This window comes from Hyperolius riggenbachi, chromosome 5 (genome assembly GCF_040937935.1).
Source record: "Hyperolius riggenbachi isolate aHypRig1 chromosome 5, aHypRig1.pri, whole genome shotgun sequence".
NCBI lineage: Eukaryota > Metazoa > Chordata > Amphibia > Anura > Hyperoliidae > Hyperolius > Hyperolius riggenbachi.
In genome coordinates, this window is record NC_090650.1 from 217,404,486 (window position 1) to 217,421,506 (window position 17,021).

Consider the following 17,021-nt stretch of genomic DNA (forward strand, 5'->3'; position numbering starts at 1 on the left):
AGGCTGTGCGGCGCGATTTTCCGTATTTTTTTTTGACTGCGGTTCTGCATGCAGGCCGATACGGTCCGCCACGTCCGATCGGGTTTTGTGTGTCCGGTCGGGGTTCGGTCCGGCCCGACTCGCCATTGTTCGCGGTGGTGGGCGGGTTCTGATCGGGTCTGGGTCGGGGGATGACGAGTCTGGTTGGGTCGTGGGTGGAGGTGGGGTTGGGTCATGCCGGGGGTCGTACAATGTATATCGGGCCTTAGATGGGATTGGTACCCATATAAGTAATATTGGCTGACGAGGAGCTCGGTGAATGGGGTGAATGTTTTGGTTGTTAGAGGGGAGTGACTAGGTTAATATGTGTGTATGTGGGTATAGGAGCTTGTATTTATGGGTGTATGAAGGTACAGATGGGCTTGGATGTATGGTGGGATATATGGGGGGGGGTGGAGTATGTATCGGTTTGAACATGTGGGTTGGGTTGTAAAAGAATATTTGTTTGGTTTGTATATATAGTTTGTAACTTTAATATGCATTTGTTGTATACGGATAAAATAAAAAAGTATATGAAGAGTGTCGAACTATGATGCAAACTGATTTACCAGACATAAAGAGGTTTACGATGAAGCCTATTTTCTGAGTCTGGTAGCATAAATACAGAGCTGAGTTCGAAAAAAAAAAGAAACAAACAAACAAAAAAAAAAAAAAGATTGGTAATTGCCTCCTGCAGGTTTTTTTTTTTTTTTTTTTTTGGGGGGGGGGGGGGGGGGGCGGAGTTTTGAGTATTCACTAAGATTATGACACAAACAAAACTGTATGAGAACTCACAAAGGTTTTTTTAGCTCATGCTGTATTTCATTTGGTATTTTATGGAATATTGCAGTGCATGTACAATGGAAGCCAATCACATAAATCATTTTAATTACTACACAATAATATCGTGGATTTGTGTTTTACAACAAACGTTAAGGTAGAGGGAAAAATGTTTTCATTATCTTTCTTACTTAACTTTCCTCTTTTCCCTACTTTCTGTTTCCCCTTCTCTCTCCTTCTTAACACCCTTCTATAACCTCACAAATGGCTGTTTGTTATCTTACTGACAGCAGAACATCTCAGTTGTTTTACCGCACAAGATGATAATTTACCTCACAAGTTGTCAAATGTAGTTTTCCATGTGGTAACAGCTTCTGTGAATAGACATTTAACAAAATGTTTGATAAAAAAAATGTGTTTTTAGCTTTACCATATGTGAATTCACACAATATGACAAAATATACTGTATGTCAACTTAGAAGAAACAAAAGAAGAAGAGCCTAGGCTATTAACATTTATTGTTATATTCAGCAGAGAGGTGAATACAGACAGCAGAAACACGATAAGCTTAGTTTTATTCCTGTTGAGTTGTAGGAAGTGAGAAGTCACGAAACAGGATACAGCAGTCAGGCAATTGGGAACTCATACTAATGTACACATAAATGTACAGTGCCAAGCATACAAATAACTGGGCTGTTTTCCTTTTTTTTTTCCTTTTTCTGCCTGAAAGAGTTAACATTAAGGTATGCAAGTGATATCACTGATTAGGAATTACAGCCATAAAACTCTTTCCTGGAAGTGAACAGCTTCTGAGTACAGAGGGTAGAGAAAAAAGATCAATAGTTCATATATTATTAAGCAGAGACAATAAAAGATGAAATCTAACTTTTTAGGTTTGTAAACATAAAATAAAACTGGGGTATCTAAAAATAAAGTACATTTTAGGTGTAGAAGGATAGATCCAATTGTTTATCTCATCAGTTTTTTCTTACCCCAGGTTCACGTTAAAACCCACTGCTGTGCTGTTTGTATGGATTTTCAACAACAACAAAATATTTCATTATTACTTATATATATTTATACTTATAAAAAATAATTTATTATAATAAAATGATTAATTATAATAAAATAATTTTTATCTATACTGAAGGAGTGGCTTCTGTTCCTGCACCCTTGCACAGAGATTGAATGGAAGTCGAGAAGTTATCTTTCTGAACCATTTTCTCAAATGTTGGTTAATATTCATAGCATAGCTGACAAAACATTATCACACTATGTAGCCACTTATGAAAGCCAGTAGGACTTAGTGAGAATACCCTTGTATAGGAAACCCTTTGACACATATGCACTTATTAGCAGTGCAGTGTAGAAATGCATTGATTTATGGGATTTAGCATTTCTAAAATGGAAAACTTATTAAAATGGGTTTACTGTGATACACACAAGTACCCCTGTACAGAAAAGAAACATTCCTTTGGGTTTGTGCATCATATTTTGACAACCTGGAGCATGGTGCATTCAAAAGGATAGTGGTGATCCCTGATTCGCCATATCCTTTGCAGAGCAGCAAACTTTTGAACTAATGCAGTGCGATAATGCCCTCCAATTAAAAAGCCTGGTATTGCTATCTTTATCACAAACTAATACATCCATTTTTCCACGCTGTGAAGAACCAACATACAAAGTATCAAGATTTTGACTAGTTAGAATCACTTTTACTCACAAGTTGATTAAAGTATTAAAATACATTTTCCTGATCCTCCATATAATTATTCAACAAAGTACACAAGACCATTGGCTCTTTGTCTTGTTATCTTTGAAAGTTTGGCTGTTATCCCCTGCATTTTATTGTAATAACATGATAAATGCATACTTTAGATGTATAATTATTGTGATTATTATACTGTGATAATAATAATAATTTCAGTATTTGTATAGTGCTTTTCTCCTTTCTGAGCAGATTTGCTTGCAAGTCAGCCACCAGAGAACACTCAGTAGACATTAGCAATGTTAGGTAGTCTCGTCCAAGAACTCCTTACTGAATAGATGCTAGCTTACTGAAATAGGAAGAGCTGAGATTTAAACCCAGGTTTCCTATTTCAGAGCCCACAACACTATCCAGCCATCTTAACTATAGTATCTATATAGCGCTGACACCTTCAATAGTGCTTTATACACTCACCTAAAGGATTATTAGGAACACCATACTAATACAGTGTTTGACCCCCTTTCGCCTTCAGAACTGCCTTAATTCTACGTGGTATTGATTCAACAAGGTGCTGAAAGCATTCTTTAGAAATGTTGGCCCATATTGATAGGATAGCATCTTGCAGCTGATGGAGATTTGTGGGATGAACATCCAGGGCACGAAGCTCCCATTCCATCACATCCCAAAGATACTCTATTAGGTTGAGATCTGGTGACTATGGGGGTCATTTTAGTACAGTGAACTCATTGTCATGTTCAAGAAACCAATTTAAAATGATTCGAGCTTTGTGACGTGGTGCATTATCCTAGTGGAAGTAGCCATCAGAGGATGGGTACATGGTGGTCATGAAGGGATTGACATGGTCAGAAACAATGCTCAGATAGCCCGTGGCATTTAAACAATGCCCAATTGACACTCTATCGAGACTCATCAGACCAGGCAACATTTTTCAAGTCTTCAACTGTCCAATTTTGTTGAGCTTGTGCAAATTGTAGCATCTTTTTCTTATTTGTAGTGGAGATGAGTGGTATCCAGAGGGGTCTTCTGCTGTTGTAGCCCATCCGCCTCAAGGTTGTGCGTGTTGTGGCTTCACAAATGCTTTGCTGCATACCTCGGTTGTAACGAGTGGTTATTACAGTCAACATTGCTCTTCTATCAGCTTGAAACTAGCATCAACAAGGCATTTTCGCCCACAGGACTGCCGCATACTGGATGTTTTTCCCTTTTCACACCATTCTTTGTAAACCCTAGAAATGGTTGTGCGTGAAAATCCCAGTAACTGAGCTGATTGTGAAATACTCAGACCGACCCGTCTGGCAACAACAACCATGCCATGCTCAAAATTGCTTAAATCACCTTTCTTTCCCTGACATTCAGTTTGGAGTTCAGGAGATTGTCTTGACCAGGACCACACCCCTAAATGCATTGAAGCAACTGCCATGCGATTGGTTGATTAGATAATTGCATTAATGAGAAATTGAACAGGTGTTCCTAATAATCCTTGAAGTAAGTGTAATTTTGTCACTAACTGTCCCTCAGAGGAGCTCTTAATCTAATTCCTACAGTACTTATATGTCCATCATAGTTAAGGGCCAATTTTAAGCCAAACAACTTACTGTTTTTGGGATGTGGGAGGAAATCAGAGTACCCGGAGGAAACTCATGCATGCGCAAGGAGAACATACTAACTTTGAGAAGATAGTGTCACATGTAAAATGTGTCAATATCTTGTTTCCACCCCATTTCTTTAGACTGTAAGCTCGCAAGGGTAGGGTTCTCACCCTTTTGTGTCTTGGAATGTTATATTAATTGCTTGCACTCTGTTGTACATTTATACATTTTAGTCATCATGTTACATCTGCTATTGTAATCACCAGTTCTGTATTTTGTATTAGTGTCCATATTTGATGTATATCATTGTCTGTATCATTATATACCCCTTGTTTGTTTTCTTACATTGTACAGCGCCACAGAATATGTTGGAGCTTTATAAATAAATAATAATAATAATAATAATGTTCAACTTTATTAACTGATATGAGTAAACAAGAGTAATAGAGGCGCCAAAGTAGGATAAAATAATTAAAATCAGTCTAAAAGGAGGGACATGGGTGGATTCACCTCCCTCAGGTATAACAATGACCAGGCCGAGTTTAGCCGTTAATTTTACAACTATATTTATTTCATAACAATCTCCAAAAATTGATTTTAACGGCTAAACTCGGCCTGGTCATTGTTATACCTGAGGGAGGTGAATCCACCCATGTCCCTCCTTTTAGACTGATTTTAATTATTTTATCCTACTTTGGCGCCTCTATTACTCTTGTTTACTCATATACTTAGTCCACCCTTGGTGGAGGGGTGTATCCCCAATTCTTTTTTCCTGTCTATAGAGAGCGACTTTTTAGACCTGAGTGGGGTCAGGTTATAATTCTCCCCACCTGCTGTTCCAGTGGTCGCCTGTGCGGTGACCCGTGTTTGTGAGTATAATCTTAAAACACATACATTCTTCATTCTTCGTTAACATACTACACCAGATTGGGCTCTCGGTTTTTTCCTTGTTTCCAAAGCAACTTTATTAACTGAGTTAATCTTTATCCACTATTTTAGAAAATGTATATCAAAATAAAGAAATTCATGATCATGATGCATTCGGGTGCCATTATACTGAAGATAAAATAAAGAGGCACGAGCTGAGCCCATGTGTCTGATGTCACCCATCAAGAAGTAGCAACCAGCCAGGGAAAGGAACTAGCGGCCGCAACTGCGGTAGGCACAGGAGTAGAGATGGGATGCTGTAGCCCACACAAGCCCTGTAGCAAACACAGTTGTTGCGTTATTAAAAATAAGCAGAGTTCTCCCATAAACTCCATACTAATAAAAAAAAACTTCCATAAATTTCTGCTAAGCCATTATCCTTGTTTTCTGTCCTGTCTTGAATACCCAAATAAGGCATTGTACTGAGTTGTTTTAAAGTATAATTTATAATTGTATATAGAATTAAAATTTACTAGATAATGCTATCTACTGCATTAAGGGATTTAAGAAAAATAGTATGTCCACTATACAGTTATTTTGTATGTTATCTGCATATGGTAACAACTCATGCTAGTCAAATTAAGCTCTCCTTTGGCCACCAAAATACCCTTTAAATCTTCAGCTGCATTTCACCTTTTGAAGAACTAAGGCCTGTCTGGATAATGTGGCATACTAAACAGTAAAGACAGATACAATTTGTAGACGGCAGAGGCCACAGGCTACCAAGTGATTTTTATTGATCTGAAATAAATTAGTTGCAACAAGAGCATGCTTGCTGCTTTGTCCCATGATTTTCAATTGCTTCAGACAAATAAACCAACACATATAAGCCTCTAGAAGATAGCTCCTTAAAGGGATTTTTCTCTTTTTCCTAAAGAAGAATTACTTTGAAATTGCTGACTTGAAAAGGAGAAAATAATGATATATTATTTAATTTCAACAAGCCTTTAAAAAGCAATTTAATGTACAATTCTGTACATAAATCACAAGCCGAGTAGGTGAAAAAAGCTAAGAAATAAAAAGTGGAAAAATAATATGATATAATAAACTATATTCTGCTTTTTAAAAAAATTGTTACGCAATAAAACAAAAGTTCCCCAAATGACCAGCTAAAATTAATTTCTGAACTAAACACAGAGTAAAAATAATATAATTAAACGTCTATACCAGAGGGAGAGTGAATTATGTTAAAACAAATTCCATTATATAATCATGTGCTAAATTATAGTAAAGCTTAGTATTGAACATTGGTGTTAGTATGAGTTAATGCAATGCAGTGAGGAAAAACAATAATATTTTAATTAGTATTTAAATACAACCATAAAGGTTTAATCTCTGAAGACCACAGAGAGGACTAAAGACCTAATTTGCTTAATTAACTGATAATTAGTTTACAAAACATTACTACCTTGAAAACAATTTTGCGTCATGTAATCAGTACGTCTTTGTACTTTTAGATGTTTTGTGCAGAGACAGCAAATGCACAATGTTACCTTTACGTAAGTATTCGTTACACATATAAAGCAGGGTAAAGAGATCTGTTATGCATCATTAACACAGTGTGATAGATTTATGAAATACATTTGAAATCCTACTTCTATCATTTTGAAAAAAGAAGACCATAAACATTGTAAGGATTTTTTGATCACATGAAATAGGGCATGCTAAAACCCTACATTGAGCTGTACTTTAATTAAAGTTTGCATCCAACAGCCCATATAGCAGTAAATCACAGCAAATGTCCTGCTAATTTTTAAGTATAAAGATGCATCTTTATTTAATTTTTTATTAAGAAGAAAGTGTGCATTGGGTTTCTAATCTTTGCAAATTGGCACAGTGTTTACATCTTCCTTTGCTCTTTCAAGTGGGAAAGTTCCAATTAAATGGTGTACAGCTCCCATTTTCCAATTATTTAAGAAGGGCAAAGAAATCAAATCCAGGAAATTATAGACCTGTAAGCTTAAGAAATAATAATAATAATGGCAGTATTTGTATAGCGCCTTTCTCCTGTCGGACTCAAAGAGCTTAAGAAATGCTATACAAGACTTCATAGCGGAGATTAATCTAATTTCTCAGCATCAACGTGTTTACTAAGGACAGCTTTTATGAGGTGGTGAATGCTAATGTGGATATTGGGAATGCTGTAGATGTGATATACTTGGACATCGCAAAGACATTCAATACTGTTCCCCACAACAGTCTGGTGCAAATGTTGAGGATGCAAGGACTGGGGAAGAGTCTGTGTGCATGGATAAGAAACTGGCTAATGGACAGAAAGCAAAGAGTTGTGGTCAATGGATCATATTAAAAATGGGTGACAGTTAGCAATAAGGTCTGACCTAGTCAGATGAAGTAGAAAGTAATGTTGATATTGCAGATGGTACAAAGTAGTGAAGAATTATCAACACACAGGAAGATAGTGATTTATTGCAGATAGATCTGCATAGGATGGCCATGTGGTAAGTAAATGTCATATGAAATTCAATGTTGAAAAAGTTATGCATTTTGGTCTTACCAATAGTCTAACATCATACAAAATAAAATCAAACTTGGAGAGGGACTTAGGTGTACTGGTTGATAACACGTTAAATAATCATACTCCATTCCAGGCAGCTGCAGCTAAAGAAAATGCAATGTTTGGATGGATTAAAAGGGAAATAAAAACTAATAATACTAATAAATAATAATAAATACTAATTGGCATATTGCCAATTTTCTCTCATGTGTGGCCGCATATAGAATACTAGCGGACCTAAGCCCGCTGCGCGCGTCCTCCAGACGTACACCCGCCGCACACCCGGCCGCCTGATCACCCGCTGCACACCCGGCCGCCCGCTCACACGCCGCACACCCGGCCGCCCACTCACACGCCGCCCGTTTGGCTCCCTGGCCCCGTCCCCGTCCTCCTGTCTCTGTGAGGCTGGGTTCGTGCTGCGCACATGCGCAGTAGCAAAAACCACGGACCCAGCCTCACAGAGACAGCGTGACGCAAGGACACAGGGGTTTTATTATAGAGGATGGAATGCAGCTCTGGGCACCACAATAGAAGATGCAATGCAGTTTTGGAGCAGGTTCAGAGACAAACAACACAATTGATCAGGAAGGTCCTATTTACCAGGAAAGGCTAGATAAACTAGACTTATTTAGTCTGGACAAAAAATACCTCAGAATAGATCTAATGAACATGAATAAAAACATCAGTGGGGCAATATAAATGCTTGGCAGATGAGCTTTGTGTCCCTAGGCTTGTGCAAAGGAAAAGGGGACATGACTTGGTTATGGTGGAAAAAGTTTTTCCAGCTATTCGGTAAGGTGTTCTTCACAGTAAGAGTGGTTAAAATGTGGAATATATTGCCATAGAAAGTAAGTTTGACAAATTCTATATTTGAGCTTAAAGGGATTCTGTAACAAAAATTTCAGCCTTATTTCTTTTATCCTATAAGTTCCTACACCTGTTCTAATGTGGTCTGGATTGCTGCAGCCTTTTCTAGTTGCACTGTCTCTGTAATAAATCTAATCTTCTTTCCTTTGTCAAGCCTTGTTGAGGCAGAAAGGAATGGGCTGCTCTGCTGTGATAGGGAGAAGTTATACACACCTCCTCCACGCCCCCTGCAGGCTCTGTGTGTGTGCTGTGTGTATGAGTCAGACAAGGTCTCTGCTCACAGCCAGAGTCTGCAGGCTCAGGAACTGTGAACAGCTGTGAGTGCAGAGAGCTCAGACAAGCAGCTATGGCAACAAGTGGTGTAACATTCCAGCAATCAAATCACGTCGGGCATGCCGCTCAGGCTACAGGAACCCCACAGTATAAGTTAGCTAGGTGCAGGGGCTCCTGTACAATGTAGCCAGCATTAGGAACATACAGCATAGTTCCCTCCACCCCTGATTCCCCTCTAATACCCCCCGATGCAGCGGCTGCCCACTAGAGACATACCCAGCCTCATTCCAGTGAGCGCCCCAGCCGGTCTGCACAGCTCCGTATATCTTCCAGTGTGCGGAGGATGTGTGCTGAAGTCATGTGACATCTGACGTCAGACGTCACATGAATTCAGCCCCGATCCTCCGCATACTGGAATATATGCGGAGCTGTGCAGACCAGCTGGGGCGCTCACTGGAACGTGGCTGGGTATGTATCTAGTAGGCAGCGGCTGCATCGGGGGGTATTAGAGGGGGATCTGGGGTGGGGGAAAATATGCTGTACATTCCTAATTCTGGCTACATTGTACAGGAGCCCCTGCACCTAGCTAACTTATACTGTGGGGCTCCTGTACCTAGCTACTCTATACTGGGGGGCACCTATCTACCCTATACTGGGGGCACCTATCTACCCTATACTGGGGGCACCTATCTACCTTATACTGGGGAAACCTATCTAACCTATACTGGGGGGCACCTATCTACCTTATACTGGGGGGCACCGATCTACCTTATACTGGGGGGCACCTATCTACCCTATACTGGGGGGCACCTATCTACCCTATACTGGGGGCACCTATCTACCCTAAACTGGGGGGCACTTATCTACCCTAAACTGGGGGCACCTATCTAGCCTATAATGGGAGGCACCTAACCAGCCGATCCTGGGGGACACCTGCAGCTACCTAGCCAATACTGAACGACACCTGTACCTAGCCTATACTGGGGGCACCTAGACCTGGCTACTTACCTACAATAATCTGCGGGGGATTCCAAAGACAGATGGGCAGCACACAATGGGTGACTCAGGACAGGTAATGTATAAATGCACACACGGGAGTACATTTTTACATTGGGGGGGGCAGCGACGAGCCAACAGGCGCAGCCAATTCCCGAGCGATTTCATGTTTAACTGTATTGGGAATCAACCTGCGGAGTATGGGCAGCTGACCGATCTCTCTCTAATCAGATTTGATTAGATAAAGATCTTTGTGCAGTTATACCGCGCTCTGTGTGATTTTGCTGCACATAGAAGTTTTACACGCGCAATAATGTGCGTAATTCACGTAGCGCTATAACGTTATTCACTAGCACTGTTTAGTGACTCAACCCTTATGTCTGCTGCCCTACATCTTGCTTAAAGTGATTCTTTAGAAGATTTTATGAAAACAAACTGGTGGAAAAACTGCATACTATGTACTTTTACCACCTCAGAAGCACAGGCCGTTTCCACTGACCCCAGTAAGACTTTGTGTTGTGTGGACTTTTTGGTCCAGACCATAGCCCTGCCGTGCCACCTTACCACACCTACTACATAACATCCATGTGAAACGTGGTATGTCTTGGCCTTCAGGTAATATCATCACCTGGCCTAATCACTAATGTTAATGCAAGGCATGTTCCAGGTTGGATGAGCTCATTAGTTACATACATAGATTCTCCTCCAACTAGAGCTCAGTAGAGCCCTGTTTTGACAGTAGTTGGTGCTATGAAGACTTATTGGGCCTGATGCAATTGTCAGACTCGCCAGTGTTAAACGCTGGTGAGTCCGATAATCAGGCGACTATAAAGTCGCCTGATCCAATTGCATTTAGCCCTAGGCAGGGTGCTAAAAGAACTCGCTTGGGTGATATTATCGCCCAGCAAGTTCCTTACACCCTATCCTATTACACTTTGCATGCCTCCGGTAAGCGATGCTTCCCGGCAGACATGAGCGTTAGCTTAGACCTGCAAAAAGCAGGTCTAAACATGCTAACGCACGACATCGCCGCTGCATCTGGGGGTCTCCTTTAATAAGGAGACCCCCAGAGCTCCCCGCCGGCCGCCGCTCGTCTCCGCAACCCCCCACAAAGTTACAAAGCTACAAATTGCTTAAATTCCTTACTGCCGCTTTACACCCGTCGGCCGCCGCATCTTGCCGCTATTCCCCGCTGTGTAATTACAGTGTATAATTACACTCACTAATAACAGAGTCCCGGCAAAGCATCTTTGAATCAGCCGCCGGGGATCCCCATTGGTTCACAGGCTGGACCAATGAAAATGGCTCAGCCTGTGAACCAATGGGGAGCCCCGGCGGCTGATTCAAAGATGCTTTGCCGGGACTCTGTTATTAGTGAGTGTAATTACAGTAACTCGTACACTGTAATTACACAGCGGGGACTTGCGGCGAGATGCGGCGGCCGACGGGTGTAAAGCGGCGGTAAGGAATTTAAGCAATTTGTAGCTTTGTAACTTTGTGGGGGGTTGCGGAGACGAGCGGCGGCCGGCGGGGAGCTCTGGGGGTCTCCTTATTAAAGGAGACCCCCAGATGCAGCGGCGGAAGATGGCGGCGGATGTTCGGCGGGTTGTGCGCATGTGTGGGGAGCGAGGCCGTGGTGCTGATGGACAGCACCACAGGGTAAACCTCGCTCCCCATCGCCCGGTAATAGGGAGCATCGCTCAGGCTTTTGCCTGAGTAATGCTCCCTAACGATCGGCCATCGCACGAGTGAAACTGGCAATAGGATTTGCCGGTAATCCTCGTGCGATGACAAGGTGATAAGTAGCTCGCATCTGCAAGCTACTTATCACCTGGAATAGCATCAGGCCCATTGCCTGATAGTAGAGGTCATTTTAAGACCCATTTACACTTGCCTTGCAAGTGTGAGTTGAATTACCTCTTTTGCCGCAGGAGAACGCAACGATAATGCAAGGCAATGGGGCCTAGCATGCTTACTGCATCACGACGCATTGCGCCAGAAGTTCCCGATCGGCCGCCAACCCACCAAAATGTCAACAGCATGTTACCGTCGGACTTCTGTGGCGATGCGTCGGAAGTCAAGTAAGTCAATGGGTGCAGGGATTTTAAATTTGTTGCCGGCGGCAGTGCAGTGTGCATGCGTGGAATGACATTAATACACCACGGAAAGCTGGGAATCCCAGTGACGTACTTACTTACTTGACACTGAGGAGGATATTGAGAATATAAAGTTGGACCATAGTCTGTGGATACATAAGACTCTGAGCTGAGCATTTGTCTTTGAAACTGAACTGAACCTTAAAAATTGTTCCTTGTGCTATCGGTTTTGCTGATTGCTAGCATACAAATCCAATCTCTAATTTAATTCATGGTCTACAAAGCTGGTTTATTCACAGTGTCAATCTTAAAATAGGCTACTGTGATAACTATTTGCCTGTATCTAGTGTTGGGCGAACAGTGTTCGCCACTGTTCGGGTTCTGCATGTTCGGGTTCTCACGTCCTCTACGTGATGACGCATACGAGGGTACGCGTGACGCGTACCCTCGTATGCAGAGGACGCGAGGTCAGAGAAAGGGCGGAAGTACCACAAGGGTACTACCGCTGAACCGCCCGCTGCCCGGCCTCAACGCGTCACTCTGCTACTCGGACTCCTCCTCCTCCTCACTCCACTGCCAGTGCCAGCCACCAGGTACTATTTAACTTGCCTGAAACTTTTTTTATGGGGAAGCGGGCAGAGGGGGGATCGCTAGCGGAGGGGGTGGGGGGAATTTCTGCCCCCCCCCGCGATCGGGGCATGCTCCCCCCTTATGCCTGCGACCCCATAGGGCCCCCAAAATGGGCATGTTCGGGGGTCCCATTGACTTCCATTGAGTTCGGCGTTCGGGCCGAACATGCCGAACATCTGGCCCATGTTCGGCCTGTTCGGCCCGAACCCGAACATCCAGGTGTTCGCCCAACACTACCTGTATCCTGAACTGACAGCTCTAGACGACACAGGGGTTTTTTGGTGATGATTACTTGCCTATGAAACTTTGCATCTCGTTTACCTATAAAACAGGTCCTGGTATCTGCCCCCCCCCCCCCAAAAAAAAACCTTGTTGCTGAGTGATTGCCTATAAAACAGTATTTCTTTCATAAATCTTAGACCTAGAGTATATAGGAGGCAGGAATAAACTGTATGGCAGCGAGCACAAAGTATAAAAGTAAGAACTCTAAGATAGAAAACAAGAGCCTGGGCAGCTTTGGCTGTCTAACAGGAGTCAGAGTTACAGATTGCCCATCAAGCTCATGGTGAACCAGAACTCATAGGAGTGTGTAAGGGGTGTAAGGGGCTGAAAGAGATCAAAAAGCCATTTTGCTCTATTTCAGTCCCTTATACACTCTAGGAATTTTTGGTTCACCATGAGCTTGCTGGGCAATCTGTTACTCTGGGTGTTTCAAATCCTACCCCAAAGAGCCATATTAATCCATGCCATGCACTGATGAGGATCAACCAATCTGAAATGGTCTGTATGCAAGTTGGATTAGTTTTGCTCTGTAATATTACAAAGCTGACTCATCAAAAAAGGGGGAGTAAACTTCACAGTAGATACAATATGGAGAGATGAGTTATTGTACTGGGGAGAATTGATGGAACAGTAATACCTCTTGCAAATGTATATGCCCCCAATAGAGGGCAGGTAAATCATTTGGCAAAGTTCTTGAACAGGGTGATAGTTTTGGACAAGGGTATATTAATTATTGGCAATTAATTATGTGACAGACTGCGCTAAAAACATATACTTAGGGGAATCAGAGGCTCTCTTATGATGTTTGACCCGTATGTCGTTTGATTGAAAGCAGTAATTAGACATACGGGTCAACCATCCAGTGACACACACTCTGCAAATTTGCACACTATACCCATAACGGGTTTATTTCAATCGATTTTTATTTGTTTTTATGGACATTTATGTTTTGATTCTACTTTTGTGTGTATGCATGCACACAATTTTTGATCAATTGATCTAATTTTTATTAAAGTATATGTTTTTAGCGCAGTCTGTCACATAATTAATTGTCTTATCGATATAAAGGAATTAGGGGGCCCTTGCCAGACTAGCAGCTGAGTGACATTGGCGAAACATTATCTGAATTTTATATTAATTATTGGATTTGAATATGACAATGGATCCCGAACAGGATTCCTCCTCAGAAAATATTATTATTTTAATAAAAGAGAAGTGTAACTTTTAGCAGATCCTAAGGCAACATCAACTGGTTGATATCTGGAGCTTGCATGACCATTTGAGTATGCAAGAATGGATAACGAAGATGGAATGGATAATGAAGAGGTGCAATTTCTTTGAAGGGTTACAGTAGAGTATTGTAGCCATCAGTAAAAGCAAGAAGTTTTGACGGGATTGAAGTCTGACAAAGGCTGCCCAGCTGAAAGCTTACTCTTAAGGCTGCCATACACTGGTCGATTGCCACCAGATCGACCAGCAGATAGATCCCTTTGTGATCGAAAGAGGGATCTATTGGCTGCCTACACTGCAAACAGATTTTGAATCGATTTCACAATGAAACCGATTCACAATCTGTGGAGCTGCCGGTGCTGCCGCCCCCCCCGCATACATTACCTGATCTGTCCGGCGTGAGTCCCCCCCGGTCTCCGCTGTCCCTTCTGCGCTCTGCGCTCCAGATTCACTTTACTTCCTGTCGGGGGAAGTTTAAACAGTAGAGGGCACTCCACTGTTCTCGGGACAGGAAGAAGTGAAGCCAGCCAGAGCCTAGCGCAGAGAAGAGACAGCGGGAAGAGCAGCGTCAGTTGTCGGACATTCGAACGCCGCTATTGACACACTCCCGACCCGCCGGCGATCGAGCTAAATCTTCCGCGCGGACAGATCGACGGGAACGATCGATTTTGGACGGAAATCGGTCGTTCGGTCAGCGTTTGTATCAATTACACAGCAGATTCGATCACAGTGATCGAACCTGCTGTCTATTGGTGAGCAAACGTTTAAGTGTATGGGCACCTACCCTAATTCTTTTAAGTTAGGCAATAAATTGTATCATCCTTACCCAATACTTCTTGCTTTGAGTAGTTAGACATAGAAGAGAAGGAAAATTCTCATTTTTGGAACTCTAAACCTATCAGGACATAGGTAAGAAGGAACAGGTGACTGGGATGGAAAAAAATGGAAAGGGGGAAGAGAGAGGCGAGAGAAGAGTAGAAGAGGAAAGTGAAAATACATTGGAGGAACTTAATAAGACCTATAGAATAATAGGGAAATCATGTATCGGCTGGAGTGTCTGAGAGGTGGAAGTAGTTGGGTGGTTGAATGGGAGCTGGATGAGATTGTATGGCTTGTGTGGTTCATAGATTGGTACTGTTTAATTTTGCGTTCTGTTCTGTTTTTTTTTGTTGTTGTTTTTTTTTTTTTACTAATAACTTTATCCTTATTAATAAAGAATAACTATGACAGTTTAGATCTGCCAGAAGGTCATATAATTTGAACACATTATGCAAAATAGAGACTCAAGAAAGGAGCATGATGATGAAGTCTTCTTCATCTTTGTGCAGTTGAGTGCATGCCAAGCTAAGTTTGAAAAAAAAAAACAAACAAAAAAAAACTTCTTATGAATAAAGGTGATGATCAATCTAGTGATAAATAAGTCAAAATCTACTGGATATTTTTGTATTCTGCAAAACAGTTGATTACTAATCTAACATGTACATGTAAATAAAAAGCACTGCAATCATTTGGGCACTGGGGATAGCCACTAGTAAAATATCAGTGGATGATCGGTGGCTAATTCTAATAATACTATAGTGGTAATTTTTTATCAATATTTTACTATCACTAAACCTAACCCTATTCTCACTTGAACCCTCTCTCTGTCAATGCCTAACCCTAACCAACAACCTTCCCCCGCCGCAACATCCACCAATAGTTATCGCCTAATCCTACCCTAATTTCACACTAACCCTATATCAGTGCCACTTTCACCACTAAAACCTCCTTCCACCAACATTTTCACAACCTAATTACCATATTTATCAGGTGCTCAAATCCCCCTCTGGGGGCATTAACATTAGTCTATGCAGTGCCAATTTTACAAAAGCACCACCAGTGCCCAAATTACATGCTTCAAATTTTACATCTTCATTTCAAATAAGGTAGCCAGTAACTCCCTGACAACAGCATATGTATTCTGTACCCCATTATTTTATATTGGTGCTTCATAATTTTATATAGCATCCCATATGATACCTTCAAACAATTTACTCAGGTCTAAGATTGAGGAATATTGTGATTTCTTATGGGCTACCAAGTGTATTATACACTTGGGTATACATCTATGTAATAAGTCAATTTATACACAACTGATATTAAAGTGAACCCGAGGTGAGAATGATATGGAGGCTGCCATATTAATGATCCTGCAGCCATATAGATCAAGAAGTTTTTTATCAGAATTATACAATTTATTAGCCAATACACGGTATCATCCCAATTCAAAACTTTTACTGATGGCTAACACAGTACAATACTCTACTACATCAAGATATAATGTCCCATCTGTAACTACTTAGATTTGCTTTCCCATTCATTCCATTGAAGTATGTCATCAAGCAGAAAAATGGCTAGTATTCATGGCTCACTGTATGTTAAAATCGATAGTTGTCTTAAAAATATGCCACATCCCAACTGCTTCTGCATGCAGCGTATAATTAGATTGTATTGCAAGCTAGTGCACAGGTGGATTACACAGGACCAAGGTTGTAAAATATAAAACATTTAATGTAAACGTCTGTTTGAGTTACTGAAGAATCAGACAGTGCCAGGGTTAGTATAGTAACTCACCCACTTGCTGATAAATCATTATTCATCTGAAACTCTTACACCTACCCCACCCCCCTCGGGCAAAGCAGTTGTGGCAGTTTTTTCCCAAAGTGTTTCCACCTGCCTTGTCTGATAGGTTGCTGAGCTGTGGGCGGGCCAGGCCATTGTAGGTGGGGGTGGCCAAAGTGCTTCAATAAACACTGCGGGCAAAAAAGTCACAGCGATTTTGCCAAGGAAAGGGGGGGGGGGCAGACTTTCAAACTAATAATGGTTTATGGGCAAACAGGTGAGTTTCTGACCCTGGCACCCACTAATTCTTACATAACTGAAACAGAAACAGAATTATAAGCTAATATATTTTGAATAATGCATAATATTTTTTTCAGTTCACAGAAATGCAACATCATGTGAATAATGTTATTTTCAGTTCAGATAAGTCAAGTTAAAAGCACAATAGAAAATAATAGATGGCCACCTAGAGTTACTACAATCCTTGT

The 17,021-nt window shown here is 41.5% G+C and overlaps 1 long non-coding RNA gene across 1 annotated transcript in view; it reads right to left on the reverse strand.

Annotated features, from left to right (window-relative positions):
* LOC137517573 (uncharacterized) overlaps positions 1–16,603 on the reverse strand; it is an 82,515-nt gene extending 65,912 nt beyond the window's left edge. Inside the window, exons 1-2 of the long non-coding RNA XR_011020574.1 lie at positions 16,546–16,603; positions 1,131–1,172 (exon numbers count right to left, since the gene is read on the reverse strand). This is a non-coding gene — a long non-coding RNA (uncharacterized lncRNA). The remainder of the gene's footprint in view (positions 1–1,130; positions 1,173–16,545) is intronic.
* Positions 16,604–17,021: the final 418 nt, after the last annotated feature.